General features: G+C 41.9%; 1 long non-coding RNA gene across 1 annotated transcript in view; it reads right to left on the bottom strand.

Moving 5' to 3' along the window:
* Positions 1 to 782: 782 nt before the first annotated feature.
* The window catches only part of LOC111647323 (uncharacterized), a 23589-nt gene continuing 10345 nt past the window's right edge, over positions 783 to 14026 (bottom strand). The window contains exon 2 of the long non-coding RNA XR_015436545.1: positions 783 to 3371. This is a non-coding gene — a long non-coding RNA (uncharacterized LOC111647323). The remainder of the gene's footprint in view (positions 3372 to 14026) is intronic.

Genomic DNA, 14026 nt, shown 5'->3' with positions numbered 1-14026 from the left:
GGGTGGGGGGGTGTTCTGCCTCTCTGCAGGGAGAGGGGCTTGACGGTGGGCTTCACACTAACGTGAGGAGCCACTGACGGACGAGAATATGACTTATCATTTGGTTTAACAGCCCCCCGCCCCCCTTTCTGTTTTAGCAGTCAAACCTGCCTGCAGCAGAAAGCCCAGAGGAAAAAGAGATTTCATTTCAAACCATCTCTCTGCTTGGGGGGGGGGTTTTCAGCTCGACGGTTCAGATTCCTGTGAGGAAGGTTGACAGGAGACCTCCAACCATGAGGAAGCCCATTACAGCAGAGTTTCTGCAGGTCGCCTGAGGAGCTCTGCTGCTGCTGCTGCTGGAGGAGAAAATAACACAGACATGTCACTGCAGTTCTGCTTTGTTTTACTCATTCAAATGTCATACAAAAGCAAATGAAGCAAAAGAGAAAAGATCACAGTTACCAAATTACCACCACGGACATGTGGGGATTTTCTCTGACCAATCAGAACGTGTGTTTACAAACAGTTGTCTGAACAGTTGATGTGCAGCCAAACCAGAATTAGGAGACAGTAATTAGTCAATTAATTAATCAATTCATGATCAATTGATTGTTTTCTGGTTCCAGCTTTTCCTCTGCCGTATACTGAAACATCTTTATTAAAACAAAACTTTTTTTTGTGTATTTCTGTTCTTTTACACAAATGTGACTGTTTACATGTTTCTGTTCTACATTTGAACCTTTAACTTGATTTTCTTGTTTTTAAAGTTGAACCATTTCATCAGATGAATCTTCTCAATCTTCTGAAAGGTGCTTGTAAACTCTGGGATTTCTCCTGAGTTAAAATCATGTTATGTGGCTTTAGTTACTGAACAGCAGACCCACCTGTGGATCTGGCAGGTTTCACCATCCAGCTCTGGTTTTAGTTTTTTTTTGAGAGATGATTCTCTCCTCTTTTCCCTCAGAGCTGCGACAGAGCTGAGTGCTGATCGGCTGCGTGGTAAGACGCCTGGCATTTCAGACATCAGCTGGCGCTGAAAGGACCAGTTACTAAGCAACGGCTGGGTCGGCAGGACGACAGAGAGTTGCTGGAAACCGACTTGTCTTGTCTCTGCAGTCAAACCGATTCAACACAGCCTTGTTCGTTCCTCTGTGCTCCTGCTTTCAACTCTCCTGGGCCTCCTCCTCCTCCTCCTCCTCCTCCTCCTCCTCCTCCTCTTCCTCCTCATCATCATCACTCAGAAACAACACTGCATTGTTCACCTGTTTCCTCAGTGAATGAACAACTCAATAAAAGCTAACAAAAAGTTGAAAGGACAAAAGAAAATCTTCTCCCGTGAGAGACAGCGACCCTAACATGCTGCTGGGCAGCAGGGCAGGCAGAGATCAGAGACATCCCTCCTCACCTTTCACTCTCCGACATTCACTTCATGTTCTCGCTGCATTGCTGCTGAATCCTGCAGTGCTGCTGTCAGAGAACTGCAGGGCGGAGGGATCTCTACAACCTTCACTGCTGTAAGATCTGGGCAAAAATCACAGCTGCAGACGGGAGAGTAACCTCCATGTCTGCAGTTAGAGGATTTAAACATTTCAAATAGCACTGGTTTGATATTTATGTTTTGTTTGTCTGTTCATCTTATGATTTTAACTCAGCAACATGAGATTATTTCCTCTCCTGTCAAATCTGACACTAATCAAATCAAACTCCACACTAGTGCGTGTCAGATTCACTGTAGGAGTGGCCACATGCTGTTATCAGAACGTCTTTGACTGATTCATTATTTTTTGCCAGTAATTGATATTAAATTAATTTTACACTTTTTCAATGATACAGATTGTGTTGATGTATTTTATGTTTTTTGCCCAGATGTGCTGCCTGCCAGGCAAACTGAGGCGACAAGAGACCGAAGGCAGTAAAAACACAAGGCGCACTTTTCCCACACTATTACTTCCCAGCACAGCACTGGCTCTTTTTCCCATGTTGTCTCACTGTAATAACGCATTCAGATTTCAGTGATGCGAACAGTGTGTAGCTGTAACAGAATCAGATTTTAGTATTAAAACACTGTTTTGCTTTTAAATTCAAATTTAAGTTCAACCTCAGACGGGTGCGTGTTTTCCAAACTGGGCAGTCAGATATACAAACCTAGCACTTATCACTTCGCCTCAGAGTTGGGACGATGTTACTGAATGCAAGTGACAAATAAGTCTCAAGTCCTAGTTGTTATGTTCTGAGTCGAGTCCTAAACGTTGTGTTTGGAGTCTTCAACAAGTCATCATGGAAGTAGGATCAACAGCTCCTTTGACTGTTACCATGCTGATCATGTTGAGGGTTTATCAGTATCGTGCTAGCAAATTTAACTGCTTGATTCTAGCTCTGAGCTAATGTTATCTAGGAATAATAACTCTATAACCTTAACCTGTTGACCAAATTTGGGTGGCTGTGGCTCAGGAGGTAGAGCGGGTCGTCCACTAATCATTAGGTCAGTGGTTCGATATCCAGCTCCTCCAGTCAGCAGATATCACATAAGATATCTTGTACGCAAATATCATGTCGAAGTGTCTTTGGGCAAGATCCTGAACCCTAAATTGCCTCTGATGGCTGTTCCATGAATGTGGCTTGTATAGTAAAGTGCTTTGAGTGGTCCTATGTAAGTGCAGTCCATTTAATGTTTGGGAGGAAATCAGGTCATTCACAGACAAATGATAAAGTCAAGTGACAAGTCATTGGTGGAAAAGGTGAGATGTAAGTCTTGTTTGAGCCTGAAGGCTGAAGTGTTTCATTACTGTTACTGGGCCAGAACAGCTGGAGAAGTTACCAACCACAAACTTTAGTTGTTATTAGCAGATCATCGGTCGATACTCAGGTAGACAAACTTTCCTCCCTGCGGTCTGTTGGTCTGGTTTCTCACCTCCAGAGGGGAAACATGCGCTTGTGTTTCTGCTCTACTCTCTCAGTGTGATTATCGCCTCAGTTCTACCTACTTCTTGTCAGGGTTGCTGCCTCTCAGGCTGCCTGTCAGGAAATTCGGTAGTCGAAGGTGTCCTTCTCCATGTAGTCCGTCCAGGTAGAGGAGGGCATGCTCCGATACGGGTCCAGGAGGATCCGGAAGCAGCGGACGATCAGCAGGCCCAGGAAAATGAAGAGGATGAGGACGAAGACAAAGGCCGCCCTCTGCTCGAGTGTGAGGAAGGAGGCCGACGGCGAGGACGAAGAGGAGGAGGAGAAGTCTGACTCGGAGGCGGAGAAGGTGCTGCTGTAGATGTCGTCTGCCATGTCAGCATGGAGAGTGATTGGTTGGTTCAGATTGTCCTCTTCTTCTGTCCAAACAAAGACGGTCTACAGGAAAACATCATGTTTGCAGCAGAAAGTCGGAGTCGGAGCGGAGAGGTCTGAAGAAAACAGACAGAATAAAAACATGACTTCTTCTGTCACAGTATTATTGCACAGGCAGGTTTCAAAAGGCAGGTAGCTGATATAGAGGAGAACACAAGGGAACATAAACAGACAAGCTGACAAGGACCTGGTGGCAGGTTTAAATACTGGATTGGGTGATGAGGAACCTAGGGACAGGTGTGTGAAGGGAAAGGGAAGTTCGGGTGACTTCATATAGGAAACAGGTATTCAGGTGTGTATGAAGACAAGAAGAAAGTCTGGGGACATCTGGTGGAACATTATGGGACAAATGTGGTGTGGGAGAAGTGAATGAGGGCTGGAGATGGGGGTAGGGGGTACCAGGTACCTGAGGGCTGTAAGATGAGGTTGAAAGCTCAAAATAAAGCCAGTAAGTGGACTTTGAGTGAGGGTTATTTTTTAAATTTTTAACTTCTGTTCTTGAGGTCAACAAAACACCTTTAAGGGTTTAGAATCTGTTAGAACCTTAAAGTTAAAATGCAGGAAAGATCAGAATGTCATTCAGATCTCCAGGGTTCATCCGCTGGGGGACAGGAATGAAATCAGGACACTTGGTTTGTACAGTTTGAGGTGTCTTGTTTGTAGTGTGGATCTGGCTTTGTGCTGTTGCTGGAGTCACAGAGATCTGTCCAATTGCCTTTGCAGTATTTACTGAGACGTGTTTGTCCACACGACTCTGTCCTCACAAAGCTGTTTCATAACTAAATGTCCTCAGACTCTGTCTACCTCCATTGTTCTCTGTCTTCCTCTGTTGTTCTCATGCCAGCGGTCTGTGGGCGGGACTGTGGGAGTCGTCTCTTTTAAACCCATCGTTCTGGATGAAGCTCTTCATTTGCTTCCCACATGCAGATTGAAGCCAAACTCAATTGGCTTCAAATGCTGACAGGTTTTTTTCAGTCGTGTCTGTGAGAAGTTAAACTTGGTGAAATCTGCCTTCACTTTGGTTTGATATGAAACTTTTCGTGTGTTGTCCTCATGCAGATGAACAAGGCCAGATCAGGTTTTACTCAATGATATATCTACATCCAGCAGTTACAGATCAACAGGATCATTTGTGTGGAGTGGTGCTCGTGTCACCTGATGAATCTCTTTTTTAATTCAGTTTTCTCTCTATATGCAGCTGAAGAAACAAAACATATAGTTAATAAAGTTATGTATCTAGACTTGTTTGATTCATAGACTGTAAATAAAGATTGAAGGAACGTAGCCCCTGTGACGTCACCCACAGGTTTCTGAAGAGCAGTTTTGAAGCTCAGAGTGAGCTGCCCCGCCGTCGCCATCTTGGCAGTGCCTGACTCTGGGCAAAGAGGTGGGGCATGTGTGGAGCAGAGACTTCAGCGCATGCCAGTTTTTGGCAAGCATCTGCTCACCCACCTATCACTCAAAGAGTGAAGGGTGACACCTTCAATTATGTATGACTTTAAGCCTCGATAAAATGTAAACAGGTGAGTTATATAAACAGCTGTCATGAAGGACGAAATTAGCAATAGAGACCAAAACTGTTTTTTGTACCAAGATGTAAACAAGTTTATTTCCGCTGTAAATTTGGACATTTTAACATGGAAGTCTAAGGGGATTGACTGTTGTAGCCTCCATTAAACTGGTGTCTGGTTCTGTTCAGACTCCTGGTTCAGGTTAAACATCCTGGTCTGGTTTAATACATAAGCAGTTCACAACCTCTTCATTTACATTTAACCTAAACCCCCAGCTTTCAATAACCTGAACCAAAGAGCTGCTGTTGTCTAAACCACAAATGGGACTCTGTGTGACTCTGATGTGAACCATTAATGAAAATAGCTTTTCATTCATTCAAAATAAATAAGTTTCCATTTTGTGCTGAATGTCAAGAAGATATGAACATAGACAGTTCATATCCAGGTAAATGAAATCAATGAATTAAATTCTCATACCTGGACATGAACTGACATCACACTGCCCTGTGCAGTGATGAAACAAAATTAAGTGAAGTGAGTTTATGCAGCACTTCTCCAGATCAAACAAAGTCCTTCATAATAAAAGACAGAAGAGTTCCAGCCGACAACAGATGGATTATCTGAGCATTTATAAGTCTGGAGATGATTCCTTGTTGATTCACCAACAAATTAAAATTTCTCGTTTCTGTTGTCCATATGGTACAGTGTCTAACTTCCTGTTAGCTTTTCAACCGGCCTGAGCTTGGTATTTATAAATCACTTTGATCAGCTTCCTACTATGAACGGGAAACACTTTGTTAATATAAAATCAATTAATAAAATTAATTATTTTACTGTCACACAGAATGATGTCACCAAGGCTAGACCTAGGCCTGGTCTGGTCTGTATGAATCTGGTTTTACACAGTGTCTATACTGTCTCCATTTGGACTCCTACCTGAACACACAACGTTCTACTCAGACAAAGAGTTCTTATGCCTCCGCACTGGCGACAGCCAGAGCCAGAGGCGTATTGTTTTTGATTTGTTCATCCATCCGTCCGTACGTTTGTATGATGGACTGATTAGATTTTGGTGGCTAAAGGTAAAAGGTCAAAGGTCAAGGTCAAAGTGACCTCGTAAGGCATGATTTTGGCTTTCTGAACACAATATCTCAAGAACTCCTCGAGTGAATCCCTTCAAATTTGTCAGAAACATCCACTTGGACTCTGTACAGTCCATGTGTTTATTATTGTAACCATGACAACCAAGGTCCAGTACATCTGCCGCAGTAGTGGCAGCGTTTTGGGAGACACTCCAATGGGTTGTATCAGAGGGCTGAAAAAAACGACCTGTGTGGTTGTTCAGGTTGGAGAACTGTTTGATTTTTATGCACATTTACCACATACAGAAAATTCTGATTATCAGAAAAAATAATAATGCACAAAGGTTTTTACGCTTGTCTGAGGTGTAACAGCAGCTGTGTGTGTAAACCCTGATGTACATGAAAACATCAGCTGCATGTGGAGCGATGATGAGGAGGGCTGGAGCCTGCCTCACATGTCAGAACTCCATCATGTTTTCCATTGTCCAAGCTTTGACTGGATCTTTTAACCACCTCATCTTCTTCTTCTGCAGTGGTTTAATAGCAACGACTGGAGAATCAGCTCCACCTGCTGTTATTTCTTCTACAGAGATTAAATATTGGTGCCACACTGTTTGTCACAGATTTTGCTGTCTTTGTGTGTTTTGCATCATCTGTATTGCTTCCTCTGTCCACAGCTGCAGGAATGTTATAAAACCTGGTGAACTGTCCTGATCAGCTGTAAGGAGCCGACCGCAGGATGTCCGTGGAGGATCTGCTGAGTCTGCACAGTTAAACTCTCTCCTCCCTCCCTCTTTAATATTTCACTGCCGGTCTGCTTCTACATTTTTATTCAGTTCAGCTTCAGTGTCTTCAGTCCTGGCGCAGAAAACCTTCCTGCAGAGTTTAACATGCAGCTTGTACTTTTCCGTCTGGCCTGGAGAGACATTAATCCCTTAAAGCTGCTGTTTATCACCAGTTATTATTTACAGATTAATTGGAAGCCATTTTGAGCTGATTCACCATTGGAAGAAGGGAAAACACACACACATACACCTGTGCACACACATCCACACACTCAGCAGTGTGTTCTCCTTTATAATGCAAGAAATAAAGTCTCAGGGTCCCTCCAGGCTGCGGCAGCTGCCTCTGAAAATGCGTGAACGTCTAAAAAAAGTAATTAGATTTGATGCAAAGTATGAAGCTGACCTCGGAGGTGTAATTCTCACTGTGAGAAGTCATCACAGCCAACGGACCAAAGCCTTTGAAGAGACATCTCCGGAAAATCAAAGAAATGTGAAAAGTTGTGGGATAAGTTTGAAATTCGGCCGAGGTCAGAATTTCATCTCTGAACTCACTCGTCATAGTCGTTGTCTTCATTGTCTTCACTGTTTCACTTTGTCAATGAAAGAGGCGAACAGTTTCTGCCACAGTCTGACCATGTCAGTGGCTGTGACAGTGATATTAAAGAATCACTCCACTGATTTCACACACAAACATCAGTTTACAGGCTGTGGTTGTTTATCTGCGGCTCTGCTCAGTTAAACCAGCACAGTCACTGTGAGTCTGACTGGTTTTGTGGCCTCGCTGGCGTCAGTCCACTGGTTAAGGCGGTTGCTTGGACTTTAGACTGGAAGAGATGTGTGTTATTCCAGTTTCAAGTGTAACAAGAGTAAGAGTCTCCAGCTGTGCTGTAGCTGTGTGAGGCTGATGCTGCAGGTGTTTGATCATGTTTAGAGCTCTCACTGGTTTTGGACCAGCTCACACTGCAGGCTCTCTGTTGTTTTATAATCCTTCACAAGCTCTTACATCCTCTTCTCCAGCTTTTAAATACACAATTTTACTTTAACTGGCAGCAAAGCTTTTTTTTTTTTTTATAACTATGCTCCAAAACTACTGAACACCCTGCCAGACGATATGGGCTGGAAACCTATCTATTTAATTTGGCTTTTCTCATATTTTACTGTTCTTACTGGTTCCTGTTCCCATTTACATATTTTATCATCTACTGTCTTTTTATTGTCTGATTTCATTGTCCTTCTATTTGCCTTTGTTTTATTTTACAATTGAATTTTTTTAAAGCACTTTGGGCTACGTCTCTTGTATGAAAAAAAGTATTATTATTATTAGGTAGTGCATTGTTTTCATTGTTTTTTTTTGGTTTACTCATTTTTAATAAATAGTTTGTGTAATTAAATGAAAATAAGGTGGTCATCAATAAATACACACTCATACACACAATCATCTGATGTATTTCCTGTTTCAACCTGTTGCTGCTTGTCTGAGAAAAACAACTGTCACTGCTGCAGATCATCCTCTCTCTCTCCCTCTCTCTCTCTCTCTCTCTGTGTTGATATTAATATTCACTGAAAATGAACTGAAGTCATTCACTTTATAATGTGGTTGAAGAGCAGTCTGTTTTTAGTCTTTAGGTCCTTAATGAACTGATGAAAGTCACTGAAATGTCATAAATGTATTGTGTGTGTGTGTGTGTGTGTGTGTGTGTGTGTGTGTGTGTGTGTGTGGAGACCACAGTGACCACGGTGCGTGCTGAGGTTTCCATGGTTACTGAGGTCTTCCTCTCTCTCTCTCTCTCTCTCAGCCTGAGGACTGATTAGACTATGGAAGTTAGCAGCCGTCACCATGGCGACGCAGCACCTGATGTAATTGCACCATTTATCAAACCCAAAGAGGGTTTCCATCACAACGGTCCGGTTTCCATCACACATGGACTGCACCAAGTCGGTTCCATCACAACCTGTTGGTCAGAGTGGAGATTTAAATAATATACTTTCATTAAGAGGACTTAAATACCGATGTGCTCTACTCTGTCATACCTGAGGGAACGAGTCACATTTACTCTTGTTACTGTAACAAAGTCGTTTTCTTTGTAATTTTAAAAGTCAGTAATTTCACTCTGAGGAGGGCTGAAACCTGGAAGACTGACACAGTTTCTTAATGAATTTTCTCGGGACTGTAAATGCTGTGAAATGACAACGTTTTATATTTGTTTTAAATGAGAATATCAGACTGTTTATCCTGTTAACGTAGATACAAGAACTTCTTTAGATAAACTCAAGTTTATTCTTAGGGATGTCTCCCTGTCTGCAGATCTCAGTGTTGTTTAGATGATCAACACGATGGAAAATACAAATAAAACACATATGTGAGATATGGACAACTTTCTCTCATTCCTAGTCACGAGAGGATAAATCCTTCAGACGGAGGGGTTTGTTCACATTTATAGTGAACAAATTAAAAGCAGCTGAATCACCTGGGATCAGCTCCTGTCTCCAGTGAATCATGGATGTACAGACAACCATCAATGAATTCCTGTGATACTGAAGAAAAGAGTTTTGCACCTGTCCCTTATACTCAAACGACTTGTTGCTGCCTGCCACACTTCAAACTCTGAATGTTGTTTACTGTTGCACAAGATGTTTACTGGTGCGGGAGGAGGAAAGAAGACACACAGAAGATTCCTGCTGTAAAATGTGTTGGTGTGGAGAGAGTGGAGGAGGGAGAGTGGGCGAGAGAGGAGGATGTCAATCTGTGTTAGAGAGAGAAAGAAGGTTCTGCAGAGCCTACATTTTAAATGCTGTATTTTCTTTTCCATTAATTCTGATGTGCCCAGTTAAAGATATTCAAACAAACTGATATAAAGTGATACATCTGTCTCTACTCCTGATTTCCAAATACCTGTTGACATTACGTTACATCCAACTTAGAATTGAAAGTTACAACCAACTTAAAGTTATGACTAGCGCCGCATTTAGACTGAAGCCTAATGTAGATAATTTTGAAATGTTTAGGCCTTCACTCAGATGGAGCTCTCTGTATTTCAGGCACAGTTTACACACTCCAGTCATCTTCAGTATGTCCATATCCACAGCAGCTCTGTGTTTTCTCTGTTGCTCTGCTTTCAGACAGTCAACCCTCCACCTGTCCAGCCTCCAACTATACTCGTAGCATGTGTTCAGGTTCATTAGATGTTTCATCTGTCATCCTGTGCTCCTCTTGGTTAACATCATCCCAACTTCAGACCTCTGGCCTCTTTGTCTGGATGTTGTGAGGCATCAGCCACTATGGCATCTGTAGCGTCAGGCTGATATTGCGAGTCTGAACTTGTTCTAACACATTGTGAGTCTTTGCTGCAGCACTAACAAATTTTTGTGTGTGAGACTCTGCAGCAGAGAGCTTCACCTGCTGCAGCAGCTGATTCGCATGCAAACAGCAGCAGCTGATTCTGATCCTCGGACCAAACCAACCAGCCTCAGACCTTCAATACTGCCTCAGGCTAAACAGGCGCACTGTGACTGTATGTTGGTGTGTGTGTGTGTGTGTGTGTGTGTGTGTGTGTGATTGTGTGTGTGTGTTGTGCTCTCTGCAGGTAAAAGTTCGATTTGGGCATCAAGCAAGGCATCGACACTGTCAGAGGGTGAGAGTGAAAATCCCAGAGGGAGAAGCTGAGTTCATCCAGTTCAGGTTGTTGGAAAAATTTTCAGCTTCTTTTCTACGTTATGGGATAAAAAGAGTTTTTGTGTTATTGTGTCTGACAGAAACAAACTGAGTGAAAACATCTGCAGCCCCCGGTTCTACAGAGATGATAGGACGAGATTCTGACATCTGCTGTTGACTTTATTATATTTTATAGCTGCTCACTGATGATCATCTGCAGCTGTTTGATTTGATTTTTTATTGTTCACTGAGTCTTAATTTTGTCCTCAGTATGTTCACATGTCTTATTTTTGGGAAATATGTTCTCATTAGGAGAAACAGTCCCACACATAACCACAACCTGTTGTTTTTACACTTAAGATTCTCTACAGGTAAACAAACAAGCACAACATGCCGTCTTTCTCTTACTAGATTAGAGTGCCACCTTTGACACTAGACCACAACACCCTCTTAGAACGTCATTAGAACCTTATTGATCTCACAAGGCCAACACTATCCTGGTTCTGTTCATATCCGTGTATTAGAACACAGTGCTGTGTACAGTAATCCTTTAAGGTCAAATATGGTGTTCCATCAGTCCTTGAACCATTTTTGTTCAGTGTGTACTTGCTGTCCCTAGGTGAAAAAAACAAATATCCACAAGACTGAAATGTTACTTGTTCGTTTGATTCCAGCTCTTAATATCCATCAGAGGTTTGTTCCAGACTAAATAAACACAACATGCTGTCTTTATGTTACTAGATTAGACTGCCACCTTTGACGACACCCTCTAAGAATATCTTGAGAACCTTATTTGATCTCAAAGGGCTGACATTTTCCTGGTTCTGTTCATATCTGAATAACAGAACAAAGTGCCGCATACAGTAATATGGTGTTCCACAGGGATCAGTACTTGGACCACTTTTGTTCAGTGCATACTTGCTGCCCCTGGGTCACATTTTGAAAAAACAACAGATATGATCACTGCTATGCTGATGACATCTTTCAAACAGCTGCATGTTGGGAAATAAAACAGACAAACAAACTGATAAGAAGTTTCCTGAAAGAACCAAGTAATGTGGTGCTGCATGTTGGAGGGGAAATACAGACAATGTTCGAAGCAAATTACGTGATTAGAGCCACAGACAGAGTTTAAACCTGAACCTGCAGCTCCCAGTTCATAAACATGTAACACAACATTAATATTCAGATGAAGTTACTGCCGTCCTGGCATTTGTGAGAGGCTGATTTACTGAACATGAGCTGTGGTTTCAGCTGTGACAGCTTCATTCACTGAGACATGAACCCTGACAACATGTTAACTGTAACCTGGAGCTCTCCTAAGTAAACCAATGGTGTTGTAGTAAACATACAACAAAATGCAAGATGATCATGTTTCATTTAGTTGGAGTTTTATGGTAAATGGTAAACGGACTTGCACTTATATAGTGCTTTTCTAGTCTCACTGACCACTAGAAGTGCTTCACAATATTTGCCACATTCACCCGTTCACTGACACATTCATACATCACACTCATACGCACACTCATACACTGATGGGACAACCATCAGGGGCAGTGTGGGGTTCAGTATCTTGCCCAAGGACACTTTGACATGCAGGAGGAGCTGGGAATTGAACCACTGACCATCTCCTGAGCCACAGCTGCCCAAGAGGATGAGGAGATTTTTTTCTCATCTGCTACAAAATACATTTCAGTCACACTGTCCTATTACTGTATTTATACATGTTTCACTTTAAAAGCCTTCTATTTCCTCCCTGTCCTGACAGACTTTTAATGGGAAACATCTCTAGGAAGTGTTCAGTTTCTTTAACAGCAGCTTAGCAGTGACAGAAGAATCCAGTAAAGTAGAAGTGACTGGATTAATAAATGAGTGTAAACAGTTTTGTTGTGTGTTCAACAGACTGTTGAGAACGACTGTTGAACCGATGGAATAAGTAAAGAAAGAGATGACATTATTTACTAACTAATGTTATTTATTAAGATTAGATTAGATTAGGATAAAATCTTGGTTGTGTATCAGCGGAGCCAAATCTGACTCTTGTGTCCATTCCCCGATTGTATCAATAAATCTTTACTCAAACATTATGATGTGCTGCTCTGATTAATTACTACAAAGTAAATTTACAAATGTGACTGTTGATGATAATGGTTTAAACAGCTGCCTCACTCTTTATGTTTGTGCTTTTTGCTGTGTGATGTAGAGCCATTGTTAGTTTTCTCTAGAGATTAATACGGCTAACAACATAAACCCTGTAGTGCAGGTTATTCCATCCCCTCAGCCATTATCTAAATATCGGATTTCCTTTGAGAATTTTGTGTTCATCATCCTTCACTTCATCCGTATTCATCCATTCATCCGTCATCATGTTTTTTCTTTCACAGCTCAGATCAGCAGCTGTTTTATCTAATTTCTCAGAGCTTTTATTCATTTAGTAGCAGAGCAGCTTCTGTTGTTTCTCAACAGATATTTGACTAAATTATTGATTATTTCTTCTGGCGTTTTTACTCACATATACAAGGTTAAAACTCAGCGTTGAAAAAACTGACAGCAGGTAACACTGAAAACCAGCCTGAAGCGCAAGCAACCAACAGGGTCTGGCCCATGTTCTGCAGGTTCAGGGTCGGACCTGCACAACTTTCAAAAGGAGACAATGTCAGATGGGCAAAAGATTAATGACAAAAAAGAAGCATGTTGGGTTTTGATTGGTAAAACTGAGTGACAGCAGGTTGCCTCTTTCAGAGACATTCTTTTCAAAGACTGTTTAAGGACCTTTAACAGCTGTGTTTCTGTTTTCTCATGCAGGACTCTAAGGTCTTTGTGGACAACTGAAACATTGAGGTAAAATCGGAATCTGGAGCGATGGTACAAACTACAGACGTTTTTGAGCCTGAGGAGTGTGACAGCTGGAGGCCAAACACTCATCACACACACCTGGATTATTCACAGTCTGCTAATTAATGAACCTGCAAGAAACTGCAGCACATTGTCAACAGATCCTGAGGGAGTCATAAGCTCGCCCCTCCATCAAATGCAGGTAAAATGATCACTCTGCTCACTGTCTGTTTCAGCCTCTGGAAGGCGCTACAGCTCCTTGTTCACCAAAACAACCTGGTTTAAGAAATGCCTCTTTTTCCTGATGCAATATTCTTGTACACTTTGCTCTTACCAGTGAGAAATCACTGACGTAGAGGTCAAACTGCGGTAGAGGCCGTAAGCAAATGTTTGGGCTTTTCAGGCAGTTTCCGTAGCTACGCAGACAATACCCAGCTGTATATTTCTGTATCCTACAGATGAACTGATGCATCAGTGAAGCTGATTAAAGAAATATGAAATCTGATTTTGTAACTTGATATACAACAACCTTCACAGCTGAAAACTGGAACTGGACATTTTTATGTTTTAAAGAACTGTAGTTATTATGTGATTGGTTCATAGATCAACCAATCAGAGTATCCGACTGTTCAGACTAACAGTGTTTTACTCTGCAGAAAAAGGCCTCATTATACAGATGTGTGATTGCTGTATCTTTTTATTACCAACTATCTTTAAACAAATTAATTGCCATCATCTTCAGACGTCTCAGTCTGCAGCTGCTTCATTTTCATTTTGGGGGAAACTGAGTTGTAATTCAGCAGGATGAAGAACAATGAATGAACAAAACTCTGGATTATTCATGCC

Source organism: Seriola lalandi, unplaced genomic scaffold, assembly GCF_002814215.2.
Source record: "Seriola lalandi dorsalis isolate HSWRI2012SDOR001 ecotype SW California unplaced genomic scaffold, Sedor1 jcf7180002054985, whole genome shotgun sequence".
In the NCBI taxonomy this organism is placed as follows: domain Eukaryota; kingdom Metazoa; phylum Chordata; class Actinopteri; order Carangiformes; family Carangidae; genus Seriola; species Seriola lalandi.
The sequence above is the reverse complement of the archived record's forward strand: the minus strand, read 5'-3'. Positions and strand labels throughout refer to the sequence as shown.